Here is a 14,824-nt window from a genome sequence, read left to right as displayed (position 1 = left end):
GAAGAATCCTAAGGAAATGCAATCCGAAAACAAAGGAGGTAGTTTACAGTACGCTTGTTCGCCCACTGCTTGAATACTGCTCAGCAGTGGGGGATCCGTACGAGATAGGGTTGATAGAAGAGATAGAGAAGATCCAGCGGAGAGCAGCGCGTTTCCCTACAGGATCATTTAGTAATCGCGAAAGCGTTACGGAGATGACAGATAAAATCCAGTGGAAAACTTTGCAGGAGAGACGCTCAGTAGCTCGGAACGGGCTTTTGTTGAAGTTTCGAGAACATACCTTCACCGAGGAGTCAAGCACTTTATTTCTCCCTCCTACGTATATTTCGCGAAGAGACCATGAGGATAAAATCAGAGAGATTAGAGCCCACGCAGAGGCATACCGACAATCCTTCTTTCCACGAACAATACGAGACTGGAATAGAAGGGAGAACCGATAGAGGTACTCAAGGTACCCTCCGCCAAACACCGTCAGGTGGCTAGCGGAGTATGGATGTAGATGTAGATGTAGATGTAGATGTAGATGTAGAGTAACACTGTGGTTACTTACACCGTTTCTGCATATGGTCCTTGCGCCCACTCCCACGGCATCTGACCTCAGAAGCGAATAAATGGTGATCTCCCTGTTGCTTCAGCAAAATATATTTCCTCCAATTGCGCCATAAATCTAAGAGCTGCCGCCTCCTGCAGTAACACTTTGTTCGCCTCCGAATTGTGGATACGCACTTAGGTCTGAGCTACGACTTTGCCAGACCTGTCAGAAAGTGCTTCCACTGACTCACTGCAGTTCAGAGTCAGAGTACAGAGTTCTCGCAAAAAGATTTGTATGGTATTTTGCTTTTGGTAACGCTGAATTAGCCCAGCAGCCAACTGCTGAATCGACTGTGCTTTACTTAGGTTCTTGAAATGTTGCTCTTTGAGTAATTAATAAAATATACCACAAACGTTTAATTAACGTTTAATTAATGCTAAAACATTATTAATTAAATTAATTTCAGTCTAGAATTCTTAAAGAAAATATCAGAAAATAACTTACTCAGTAGACAGTAAGCTCATTTGTTCAAATTAACCCTCTCACCTCCAAGAAATCGTAACATAATATTTAATTATTAGTAATATTATAGTCTCATGATGTACTGCATATGTCAAGAACTCTCCTGTTAAACAAAACTATAGTCACACTTCGTATGACCAACCGCTCATTAGTGGTAGCTGTAACATTATTAATGAAAACCGACAGACCTTTCGTTGCTCAGGTGTCTCCACACTACGGCCCGCGGGCCACCCGTTGCCGCGAACACCATCAATCTGGCCCGCGGTAACGGGACGCACGTCTATGGAACAAATATCTCCAGTCAACTTTCTTCTAAAACAGGATATACTGTAGCACAAATAAAAAAATACTATACTGTATTATAAAATGGTTTCAGTATTTATTTTATTCGGAATGGAAAGCATTGACTTAACCTACGTGGATTCCTACTGAAAACAAGTGTTTCTCTTACGAGGTTTAATTACGAGTAAAATTCAGGAACGATACCTGCTCATTAAGTGAAGTAACACTGTACAGTGCAAAATTTACAGTGTGAATAAATCACACAAATTACATACGATAATCAGTTCTTTTAATTTATCACCAATTAAGACCAACATTTACTGACGTATATAAAGGAACTGATTGCGTAAACTGTAATTACTTATATGATATCTCTTGAAAATTTGCCATAACTAAGTGACATACGTAAGCAATTCACATAATGAGATTAAGTATTGTAATTATAATTAATGAGATTTACGTAGTTGCAACTTCCCTCTTGCAACTGTTTGCAGTTGGGGGTCTCTCTAGGGGAAATTATCAGCAACGCCTTCAGATGCTCATCGGCTTGTTCCGATCTTTAATATTATTGTATAGTTCATTTTTTTCACAAAGATAAATAGAGCCAAATGTGGAAAAAAGTCACAAGCAAACACATGCAACTGGTGAAATTGTGTGAATGGAGACATAAAATGCCAGCAATGACGAATACAATCATTTATCTCTACAAAAATCGCTACATTGCAAATCAACCATTTCCATTTGCAATTCTGACGCAAGAGTTTCTATATCGGCATTGAAAGGGTTTTGAATAATTTTAATATAGTTTGTACCAAATCTGAATCACGAGACAACAAATTTATTTTTCAAGCATTTTAAGTTTCAGTTGCAAAAGCAACCGGCAATGGAGTCTCTGACTGCTTACTGAATTTTGGCATGTATTAAAATACATGAAACACTTTTTGTTGAATTGAGACTGAAACAATATATTTACTGTTGAAATGATTTAATATGAGTGTGCAAATCAGGCAGTAGTTAGTTTTCGCCTTGTAACTTCAAATTACAATTGTTCACATGTTCAGTTAAATCTGTACAAAATGATAACTTCCATAGCTACTCAGCGTTTTGTGCCAGCAGACATCGATTCCTTTCATTCAGAAAATTTCAGTTCTCGCTAGGCGCCACAAAACCGAGTCAGAGCTTTTCCACAGCTAAGCCAGCGCACTGGTGCATAATATCGTAAATCATTTTCTTCAATCTCTTCAGTAAACTCGCGGAGGTGACGAAGACTGAGAGTATGTGGTCTTTTATACAGCTGACATGAGTGTCTTTAAGACTTCTGATAAATACTAGCATTTTCCACACAGGAACTGTTGATGAATGATGGAATGTGTGATTAATGGTTTTGATCCACCGACATTTTCTATCGCCTTTGACACGACAGCAATGACACTTGTGTTTTCACCACAAATGTTTTTGCCACCATCAGTTTTGACACACCTTAAGTTTTTCCGTTGAAGACTGTTATTCTCAACAGCATTTTCTACGCCTTTAAAAAGTTCTTCTCTCGTGGCAATGCCGTGAATGCTATGAACGTCAAGAAACTGTTCATAAACTTCATAATTTTTGTTCATCCATTCAATAAGAATTAACACCTGTGCACCGTCCGTAACAGACGTTGACTTATTTAGAACAAAAGACAACCACGCTAAGTGTTGAGTTTTCTCAGAAAACTGAGTTAATGTATTTACATTCGAGCTGCAGCGTTTGCAGAAAAACTGAAGTTTTTAAGTAAATTAACTTTTTCTGGAGACATTTCTTCAGCTTCTGCAGTCATGCAATCCTTCATTTATTTGCCGTCAGTAAATGATTTTCCATGTTTTGTTACTGAGTGAGCCATGGGGAAACTAGGAGAGTTGCTGCTTGTTGTTCAGTTTTTGCTTTCTTAAAACAACATTTTCTGAGATTTCAAACCACGTTTCAAACACGCATAATTTCTAACTGTTGGTATCTTCTACCTTTGGAATAGTTTTGAGAATTTTTAGTCTCATAATGTATTCCTTGAGAAATGATAGTGCTTTATTGCAAATTATACACACTGACACTGCTTCACTCAATTATGTAGTAGAGATGTCCCCACTGCTCTTGGAAATTTCAGCACTCGCTGTCTATCTTCCGTGTCTCTTACATGTTTACACGAATCTGTACAAAAGAGACTTGAGTGCAAATCAAATTGATGCCAACTGATAGTATGAAGAGGAAGGTTTCTGAGTAAATAATTGCACTGGATTTATCTTCAAGGGGATTTTAATAAAATTAAAAACTCGCTGTTAAATATACCATATTTTCACTAAGACACTGTAGTCACAAAACACACTAAACTTCTGTACTCTCCGGAAAACGCCATTAACATATAATTAATACTGTCAAGTAGTCACAACAATACGTAAATCCCTGCACGGACACTGGTTACCGACGAGACAGTGAAATGAGCAGGACACTTGCCCGTAAGTGCCAACAGAAACTGCGGAATGATATTCACTCCCGCTCCATATGCCATAGATATCTTAATCACTGCCTGGACCTGAAACAAAAACTTGCGCGTAATTCAACACTACAGTGTGAGCCGTGGTAAAAATTGCTGTTTTGAATAGCGCGCCGCAGCGTGTAGTGTGAAGCAGTCGACCTCCGTTTCTGGCGGTGACGCCGCTGTGGCAATCGCAGCTTTGGTGTCTCCCTCTGGTGGGAAAGGGGAAAAGTTGCCTGTTCACGTGCATTCAAGGGAGGCTATGAGTTCGCCAGTGGGTCAGTCTGGATCAGTCTCTCGTCCACAGCTTGCTAGTCTGTCTCTCGTCCGCATTTGTGCGGGAGGTAGTGTCTGTCTGTTGTTCGGAGTGCTAGTATGTCTGTCGTTCGGATCAACCTTTAAAGCCGGTAAAATGAGAGTCTTTCCACTCCGCCAGTAAGAGAACTCAGGGAGTGGACGCCTGGTCGGGGCTTAGTTCCTGCATCTGAGTCTGCGCGTTAGGCCGCCAGTCTGCTCGAGTTTGCTCAGGCAATGGTCATTGGCGGTTGCATCGATCGGTTGGACGGTCGCGCACTGAGACACCAGATGACTTGTCCGTCTTGAGCGTCGGCGCAAGTGGAGTCGTAACGTGAGTCCCGTGGGTCGCGGCGTATAGCTAGGGGTAGTGACTTCGCGGTCGACACGAGAGCGACAGGAGTCAACCACATCAGACTGACCGGTGCGAGCTGCGACACTGTAAGACGGAAGATCGGTGCGTCTTCCTGCGTCAGTTGAAGAGGCTGGCAGCGGACAGTTCGGGAGAGCGATTTGGGGATGCTGCGCCAGGTCTTCTCGAGAAATCTCAGTTTATTAGAAGTTAGGTGATTGGTGATATGTTGTTTGATTTACTCTTGTTAAATTCTACTTGTTTTCTTGATGAGGTCACCAGCCGTTATGCTTTGGGGTCGTCCCACCTGTTTTCTCCGTTTGCCCACCCGCGGAAGGTGTTTGTTTATATTCTGCAGTGCTGATGGAATATGCAAATCGAGCTACGTCCTGAACTCCTGCTGCGATTTTAATGACGCACGGAAGTAACAAGGTTTCGCGAAAGTGTGTTACAGCAAGCCTCACGAGTGGTTTTTATTTCTAACAATGTAATGAAATAAGGGCCACTTCTCAAGAACAAACAATAAACCGACCATTGTGTAATGAGTGCTGCAGTGTTATTCGGTGTCAGCCCGTAAGTACTGGCAGTAGTGGCAAGTGTCACGAAAACTTCTGCACTACGTTGAAGATTTCCGAGCAGTACTAGGGTATCAGGCCTCCAGGAAGGAAGATTATAGCTCGGTTCTGGACCTTGGGATTTAGTGGAAGAGCCGGTGTGGCCATCGGACTAAAATTCTTGGAGACGCCTGTTCTATTAGGAAAGGGATTGATGAGTGCGCTTACTGCTGGATCAAAAGTAGAAGAATCTACCTCCAACTCTGCCTTATTTTCCCCTGACTCAGGCTGTGACTGAACCTGAAAGGTTTCCGAAGCCACAAATCTATTAATAAGGTCATCATGCTCGAGCTTTTGGTGAAACTTTTCCTCTGTTAACATCCGCATTTGCTCTGTTACAGCAGCAACAGATTCTGTAGTAACACCAGCACTTGATTTTACCACTAGCAGTACCAGAAACACAAATAACCCACTAAAACACTACTAAATAACAACCTTGTATGTTACCTTTCCTCATGTGACGTCACCCATCTACAGTCTTAACCATCGAGAGCCAAACGATCAACACGTGTACATGTAAATCGTGCCTGCTACAGCCTTAGTGCATGGCAACTCGTGCCCTCCCAGACGGCAAAACAGACAATTTCAAGTACACGGATTCACAAGAATTGGCAAACATAACCTTATCGTACTCTATCCAATACTCCACAAATTGGGTCTCTTAATTGACAAAAAATACTGAATTAAACATAAACAAAGTGTGGCTCAACGCATTCCATTGTAATGAGCCAATACTAGTGAATTGGAGATATCCCGCTCGAATGTAATTTACTAAATTACACAGTCTTACTGCCCGACTCTAGAAAACAGTGTTTGGGCTCAAGAGACACCCAACTATCACTTCCCTTGGCTAACTGTACGGTTTGTATGCTGGAAAATCACTTCCCTACTTCATGGCACCAACTTTATCAGCTGGGCCTATTCCTGACCGCTGTGCCTCATGATGGGTGAGATGGTGGGGGAGAGGGCAGATTAACGCGGGGCTGTATACTCAAACAGTTGTAGTATTTACAGATATTTATTAAAGCAGCCTTATACTGCAATCCAGCTGTCCTCACGGACGCCCTTTCCCGTTGGTGACATCTGTTGACCTGGGTAATGAGTGACAGCTACCGCTGCCCACCAGAAGTGAAGAACAGAGTCTTGTTGTCTATGCACCCCTGCTCTTACTTGTGGTCTCCATGTCACACACTTGGGGGCAGTAGCGATAACAGATGCCCATTGCTGAGCAGTAATGCCCTTGTCAACTCCCCCTCGGATCAGCAGGGGTGATGGCCGATTAAGTTCATGTCTCTAGGAGGCCTCGAGGTCGCACTTCCCCCATCCAGGCTGTAAACAGTTGGATCTGCATTGGCAGCACACCAGCTCCCCACATCAGTGAAGTTCCCAAAGTCCCGCAGGTACTACTCCTCGCCGGAGCTCGATGAGTCAGTCATTGGGCAGGAAGTCAACCGATCTTCATCAAGGAAGGTGGATTGTGTTTTCTCTTAAATTCAAAAGCACATTATTCTCTTTGGTTCAAGTGGCAGACAGAATGGCAGTTCTACCCAATGCTTTGAGCAACGAAGTTCGATGTTTATACGCTTACAGTTATGATTCTGATGTAGACTTATCGGAGGGTGACTAGTAGGTTTTCTTTATATTACTTGTTCTGTTAGCTGTTTCTAGCTCGCACTCTACTGAGCACGGGTCGCTATACCCAGTTAAATTTGCGAAGTGTGAGTTCCTTGGTAGCGCGTACGTTCCAGAGTAATAAAATATTTCTTCACTCTTGGTCAGACTGTTCCATGCGCTCGGCCGTTGCATGTTGGTAGGTGGATTTGCAGGTAGAATTGCCGGACTCTGTCATTTCTTGGTGGCGATGATAGACATCAATTCAAGAATAGTTGCAGCTATTTATCATTCCATCCAAGGCATTGGAAAGCGCCAGGAAAAGCCTCTCTCAGAACCAACACAATACACAACTATTACTTGAGCTGTTGACTGTTTGGTAGCTCGTCCCCGACTGACTCTTGGTTCCACCTTTTCTACCTAGGCCAACCACAATTTGCGCTCGCTAAATAGTTCCGTTCCCGAGGGGAACCACAACACCTTTTACATACAAAATAACTAATAACCCTAAGAGAATGTCAGCAGTTTACATAACAGCAAAGAAACATTTTAAATGAAACATAACATTTGCACTTATTGGTATTTCAACCAAAAATTATTCACCCAAATTCCAAATATATACAGTAAGATTTGTCTCCCTCCAACTGAGACAAAGAATTGAAATGTCAGATACGCTACATTGCATAGAATCAGACTAAGGTAACAAAGTTTTTACAAAGTAAGGAGTATACAATTTTGTGTTATTGATTCAAACAAACAACATTCACAGAAGCACAACGATGTAACATTAAATAAAACAAAAAGCAAAATAAATCAGTAGAGCATTAGAGTTATGGTGTTACACAGACTGGAATGCAGTTGTTAGGGAAGGAGTAGAAGAAAAGGCTACAGGAGAATATGGGCTTCGGACAAAAATATGAATGTAGAAATCCTAATTGAGTTCTGTAACAAATTTCAGCTAGTGATAGAGAATACTCTGTTCGAGAATCACAAGAGAAGGAGGTACACTTGGAAAAGGTAGGATGATACTCGAAAATTTCTGTTAGATTACATCACGGTTTGACAGAGATTCCGAAATAGCATACTGGATTGTAAGGCGTACGCAGGGCCATATACAGACTCTTATCACAATGTAGTAAAGATGAAGAGTAGGCTGAAGTTCAAGAGATTAGTCAGGAAGAAACAACACGCAAAGAAGTTGGATACAGAAATACTAAGGAATTACGAGATATACATTAAGTTCTCTAAGGCTATAGATGCAGCAATAAATAAGGGCTCACTAGGTAGTATAGTTGAAGAGGAATGGCTATCTCTAAAAAGGGCAATCACAGAAACTCTAAAGAGAAACATAGGTACACAGACGGTAACTGCAAAGAAACGATGGATAAGAAAGAAATACTTCAGCTGATCGATTAAAGAAGCAACTATAAAGAATGTTCAGGGAAAGGCATGTATACAAAGATACAATTGGCTGAGGAATGAAATAAATATGAAGTGCAGATAAGCTGAGACAAAACGGCTGCATTAAAAACATGAAGAAATCGAAAAAGAAATGATTGTCAGGAGGACTGACTCAGCATACGGGGTAGTCAAAACAACTGACATTAAAAGCGAGGGTAGTAACATTACGAGTGCACCGCGAATTCCACTGTTAAATGCAGAGGAGCGAGCGGTTAGGTGGAAAGAGTACACTGTAGGCCTGATGTGATAAAAGAAGAAACGGGAGTCGCTTTAGAACAGAAAGGGGATCCAGTACTAGAAAAAGAATTTAAAAGAGCTTTGGAAGACTTAACATCAAATAAGGCAGAAGGGATAGACCACAATCCATTAGAATTTCTAATATAATTGGGGGCGTGGCACCAAAACAACTATTCACGTCGCGTTGAGTAGTGTCTGGCGAGATACCATCTGACTTTCGGAAAAATATCATCAAAACAATTCCGAAGACTGCAAGAGCTCGCAAGTGAGAGAATTATCGCACAATTAGCTTAACAGCTCATGTATCCGTGTTGGTGATATGAATAGTACACTGAAGAACGGAAACGAAAATTGAGGATGTACTAGATGACGATCAGTTTGGCTTCAGAATAGTTAAATACACCAGGGAGGCACTCTGAGCTGCGGTTGATAATCGAAGCAAGACTAAAGAAAAACCAAGACATGTTCATCGGACTCGTCAAGCTGGAAAAAGCTTTCGACAATGTAAAATGATGCAAGTAGTTAGAAAGCCTGAGGACAATAGAGAGAGTCCGGTACCATATGTACAAAAGCCAAGAGCGAATACTAATAGTGGGTGACTAAGAACAAAGCGCTCGGATTAAAAGGGGAGTAAGACAGGGATGCAGTCTTTCCGCCCATCTGTACACTGAAGTAGCAATGACGGAAATAAAGGAAAGTTTCAGGAGTGGAATTAAAATGCAAGGTGAAAGAATATCAGTGATAAGATTCGCTCATGACTTTCCAATCCTGAGTAAAAGCGAAGAATAATTACATAATATGGTGATCAGTATGAACGACTAAAGAGTACACGATATGAATTGAGCGTAAATCGAAGAATGGAGACGGTGATGAGACGTTTTCAGAAATGGGAACAGCGAGAACTTAACATCAACGATGATGCTCAGGAAGTAGATGAAGTTAAGGAATTCTGCTATGTGGGCAGAAAAATAACCAATGATGAACGGAGCAAGGACATCAAAAGCAGATTGGCACTACAAAAAGAGAATTACTGGCCAAGAGATGTCTACTAGTATCAAACATAGGCCTTAATTTGAGGAAGTAATTTCTGAGAATTTATGTATGGAGAACAGCATTGTATGGCAGTGAAACATGGACTGCGGAAAACCGGAACAGAAGAGAATCGAAGCATTTGAGATGCGGTGCTACAGACGAATGTTGAAAATTTGATGCACTGGTAAGGTAAGGAATGACGAGGTTCTGCGCAGCTTCGGTGAGGAAAGAAATAGGTGGGACACATTGACAAGGGGAAGATACAAGATGGTAGGACATCTGTTATGATATCAAAGAGTTGCTTCCATTGTAATAGAGGGAGTTGTAGAGGGAAAAAACTGTGGAGGAAAACAGACATTCTAATACATCCAGCAAATAACTGAAAACGTAGGTTGCAAATGGGTTGTCGCAGCGGAGGAATTCGTTGCAGACGGCATCAAATCAGTCAAAAATCTGATGAACCAAAAAATAAAAATGGAGTCAACCACCACAAAACCATACAGGTTCCCATCCCTTTGCCGTAAGACTAGTCCGGTATAACCAATGAACATTTTTTCCACGAGATTATTTTCTCGCGGGAACTCAAGTGAGTCTTTCGTAAAACTGGGTTCGGGCTTCACGACATTTCATTCTTCACAAATGCCCACTAATTTACGCACATCTTTACGCACTGTGGGCGAGACAGGTACTATTTAACTTTCATAATGGTTCTATTCACTTCCAAATACCCGCCAATGAGGGAGTGGTCAAATTACTTAGAAATGGCCAGTACTAGTTCCTCAGGTAAACAGACCTTAAAGGATTTGTCGCTCTTAGTCTTACAACATATACTCCCTTTTCTCAGTTTATAACCTGGCACCTTTTCCCCATTATCAAGCTTTTGTCTCATCCCCTGAATGTATGGTTCCTGTCTCTGTTTGTCCAGATAGTTCCCAAAGAGCTCATGTACATCAGAAAACACGATTGAAACCCATTTAGAGTCCAGTAAATCCTGTCACAGCTGTTATTCCGTTGCGTGCTCCTGGAACATACGGCTAAGCGCATCTGTTACCTCATTGCTCCCTGGATATGGCTGACACAGAAGCGAAAGGTACACACATACACAGCCCACCTCGCGATTCATCCCGTCTTCCTGGATCTCGCAAGCTCCAGACTCAAAGCCTGATTGTCTGTTTTGAGGACAAAATGACAAAATGGTAAAGCTCCAAGCAGCACTTAAAAATTTTGGAAGGCAAAAACCAAGAAGGCCTCCCACTCACACGGAGTACTTCAGTTCCGCGTGAGACATGGCTCCTGAAGCGTAAGCTGAATGATGACGCTCGCCATCGTTTTTTCATGAAACGACAGCAACGACCACAGAATTAGAACTACACGTTTGGACAACGAAGGTTCGTTCAAAATCCGGAACCTCCAAAACCGGCACAGTACTCAGAGATACTTTAATTGCTTCAAAGACCGCCTGCTGCGTTTCACCAACTGGAAACTCAACCCTTTCTACCTCAATCCATTTACTGTGGTTGCTAATTGGACAAAATTCGAAACAAATTTTATAAGAAAATGTGAGATACTGATAAAGCAAGGTACTTCCTTCTTCGCTGACGATCTCGTCTCCTTTCCTGATCTAATACAACACTGGCTGAGACCAAGGTCTTAAAAAGGGAAGCTCCCTTAGATCCTGATTTACCATAGATGGTTTAATGGTCAAACCCACTTCTTGCATGCCAATGAGGACTTCGCTGCACACTGATTTGAATTTCATGTCACATAAAGCAGAGCGTAAGAGACGTGATAATACAGCCGCATCGTTAGATAAGTTGAAAGGAATGCAACTGAACTGGTACAGCTTCCAAACGGTGTCAATTCCTGCGGCGTGTTTACAGTCCTCCGTGAGAGGAATCTGCTGGTCGGCCTTGTTCAAATTCAGGACTGTGCCCCGCAAAGGATGTACAACAGGTACGGAAGTTCAGTAGTGGCACAGATTTTAAGACGACTTTTTCGTTAAGAATGCTGCAGTCAACTACCGATCGATAACTATCGGCTTGTCCCTTCGGTACCTGAAACATGGGTGACGCATACGGAGAGGTGGAAACCCGTATCACGCCGACGCGAAGCCTCTCATCAATCAGCTGTCACAATATTTTCATTTTGGGTGGCACAAACGTTATGGATGTTGGCAAACCAGAATATCATTTATCAAACCGATCTTATACTGAATCATGATGGTGACTCCGAGTTTATTAGTCATCACGTCAGAAAACCGTCCAGGTACTCCCAACGGAGCTTTAGCTTTACACTCCCGCAAATGACTGACCTGAAACTGTTATGTACCGCGAGGTAATTGACCTCTTGGACAGACTGGCAAGCATACAGCTTAAAATCCCTAACAAGACTGAAATGGAACCAAATCTTCTTTTCAGCATAATGAAGAATTAATCCCCTTCGCTGCATGAAATTACACCCCAATCACAAATTAACTGACAATTCTTCTGTTAATATTATTTGCACAGGCCACTGAAAATCCCATAAAGCAACTCTTCCCTGTAACCAACCTCCTAGATTCAACACTTGCCTGTTGGCAGTTCGACGTTTATTTAACGTTTCTGCAACGTTTCATGTAAGTGGTAGACCTCTGCAAAACACAAATTTCATTCGTGACTTGCCTTCTCGACGGTATCCCCACTCAGTCACAGGCAATATCAATGCAGCGAACGCAATTCTAATCTCCACAGAATAATGTAGGATAGTTCCGCCAGGGGTGTCGACGCGTAGAATGTATTTATAGAGCAGTTCGCCCCTAACTCGCGACCATAACTTTCTCAGAAAATCTGTCTCCCTAAGTCATCTAACATTCAACTTAGGAATCACCTGAACGTTAAGGCATTCGCAAGTTCCTCAAAACGTTCCAACAGTCACAAAACTTCTCCCACTTGTTGTAATTCATCTACCGCCTTTCAGCCCTGACATATTAAACTCTATATCGGCGGCTGGGCACCTGGTCAGTACGAGGACGTCGTTTTGGCCAATTTTACGGTGACAGTAAACTCCATAAATTTGCCTGATCCAAGTTTGATGATACCTTGGTTGCCCTTCGCTATTAATTCATGAAGTATTTCGGTGAGCTTGTTAAAGTAAACTACGTGCTTGTCGCCTTAGCATCGTGGTACTCCAGCCAGGTTCCCCTCAACTGTATCTCTGTACTTGTTGCCTGCTGTGGTTCATTTCAAAATAACTAATTCACATTTCATTTAAATTATGACCAACTACTGATGAAACAATTCTGGAGATTGAAATTTTGTCGTATCTGCTACTTAAAAGCAGTGCAGTGTACCTTAAGGGGAGCTACCTTTTTCATTGAAATTATTCCGGGCAAGTTTTAGTACATCTTTTGGGCATTTAAAGTTTCTCTGGTCTGCCAAAAAAATATGGAGATTCACTTTAATAAAAGCTATTATTTTCAGGGCGGTCATTAAGGGCATTCATACAGAAAAATAACTTTGGAGTATGGAAGCCTTTTCTTCTCGCCTGTTACTGTAATTCTGGTGTTACTGCAATTCTGCTGTTACAGAGGACTGTACAGCCCATTGCAATTCTGAGTTGCGCCTACAGATAGTTTGCTTACCATCATGAGTAATCATTGGACAAATGTTTTTACCGATTTATACTCGGTTGCATAGTCACCACATAAACGATGTCTGATTTGTATTCATATAACTTCGTCTTGATCTAAACTTACGTTGCCAACGGGCGTAACGCATTAGTTGTGTGTTTACTACTAGTTTGCGGTGAATTTTAATAGCACTATTTAAATTTTATATCCAGAGTCAGTCTAACGAATTTTGAAGCCGTTAAAAAAAGTGAATTTTCGGTCATTGCCAAAGTTTTATAATGAAAAGACGGTTTTAGGTAATATGGGAAATTTTTCATGTTAAAAACTTGGTAAAAGTTTTGTTTTTTAGAAAAAATAGGTGCAAATGAATTTGTGTTAATGTTCTATGGAATGAAATAGCGTTGGTGTTGTCAACGACGAATGCTCTTCGTTGTTGTCTGGCCCAGTCGTAAGATGCAACAACGTATTAGGCTCGTTGAAGGGTCTGCAAGACATCGTAATATCCATGCTGTGCAAACAGTAAAGTTGTGCAGTTGAGAATAATGATAAGGCCGGTGGCCTCGGGATACCCAAATATATAAATATTTTTGTCTGTACATTTCTTGCTTATACTTTTGGTATATTTATTAATTCAGCTCTTTATACTGATTAAATATCGCCACTTAGTGCAGTGCTGTTACTCATGTGGCTGTAGGGCCATTTCTGTGTACGTCAACTCTTCTAGTGTTCACTATATGGTATGTGTGAATATTGTCCTTCCTAAATGTTCAGTTGATCCACTACTGAGTGCACCCCTTGCGGCATTCCTAATTACTACGCATAACGGATTCATTTTTGCCTTTACGATAAATGAATATAAATGGACAGAATTCAGTGTCAGTGTCACCAGTCTCGAATAATACTGGAAGTTAAGCTCGACACTTCCAAACCAGAAACTACATTTACTAATGACTCATTAAAAAATGTAACACTTGTAACCCTTTTGCACCCTGTAATATCAGAAACTATCATTAGTTACTTGTATGGAATATTAATTTTATTGACGTGTAGAATCAAATCACTGAAGTTCAAAGGAGAGCAATGGAGTTTAAAGTGAATCGTTGCCGGGAATTAGTTCATCGCACGCTTCAATCGATGTTCAGTTTGATCGTCCTCTGTTTTCACTTCTCTTCTATCGTAGGCGTTTAAGCGAATGACACGCTTTCACTCACAGCTGTGTTATAATGTTATTTGGCTATTTAGTTTCCGTTATGTGTGTAATTTGATGACAGTTGGTCGCGAACAAATTAAATCACTATTATTTGTCATTTGCATGATGAAGAAGGAAATCCTATGTACTGATAGTTGTGGCAGTCAGTGTATAATATTGCTGTGGGAGATGGATACCTAAAAAGATAACATTCTCAAATATTGGTCTAAATGCAGTCACACATGTAAAGAGAGAGAAATAATCGTACATCTTTCATAGAGATTATTAATTTTATTTTATTATTTGTTTAAATGGAGTTCAGTGATATTAAAGCTTAATTAACATTCTTTTACAAGGGTGCATTTAAAGACAGACGCCGAAGATATTTTATTAATTGATTTAATAATTCATTCACTTTAAATATCTGTGAGCCGGTGTCCCCATTCACTTTTCAGACAAACAGATTTAGTCCTGAATTTCTCTGCCCGAACCACCAGCACTGTCACTGATGACGAGGCATCAGTGGGATGTCCTTCTGAGCCACTGTACTTGGTTCCACATGAATATGTTCATTGGCTAGTGAGC

This window comes from Schistocerca nitens, chromosome 7 (genome assembly GCF_023898315.1).
Source record: "Schistocerca nitens isolate TAMUIC-IGC-003100 chromosome 7, iqSchNite1.1, whole genome shotgun sequence".
Classification (NCBI taxonomy): domain Eukaryota; kingdom Metazoa; phylum Arthropoda; class Insecta; order Orthoptera; family Acrididae; genus Schistocerca; species Schistocerca nitens.
Note: the sequence above shows the minus strand (reverse complement) of the source record.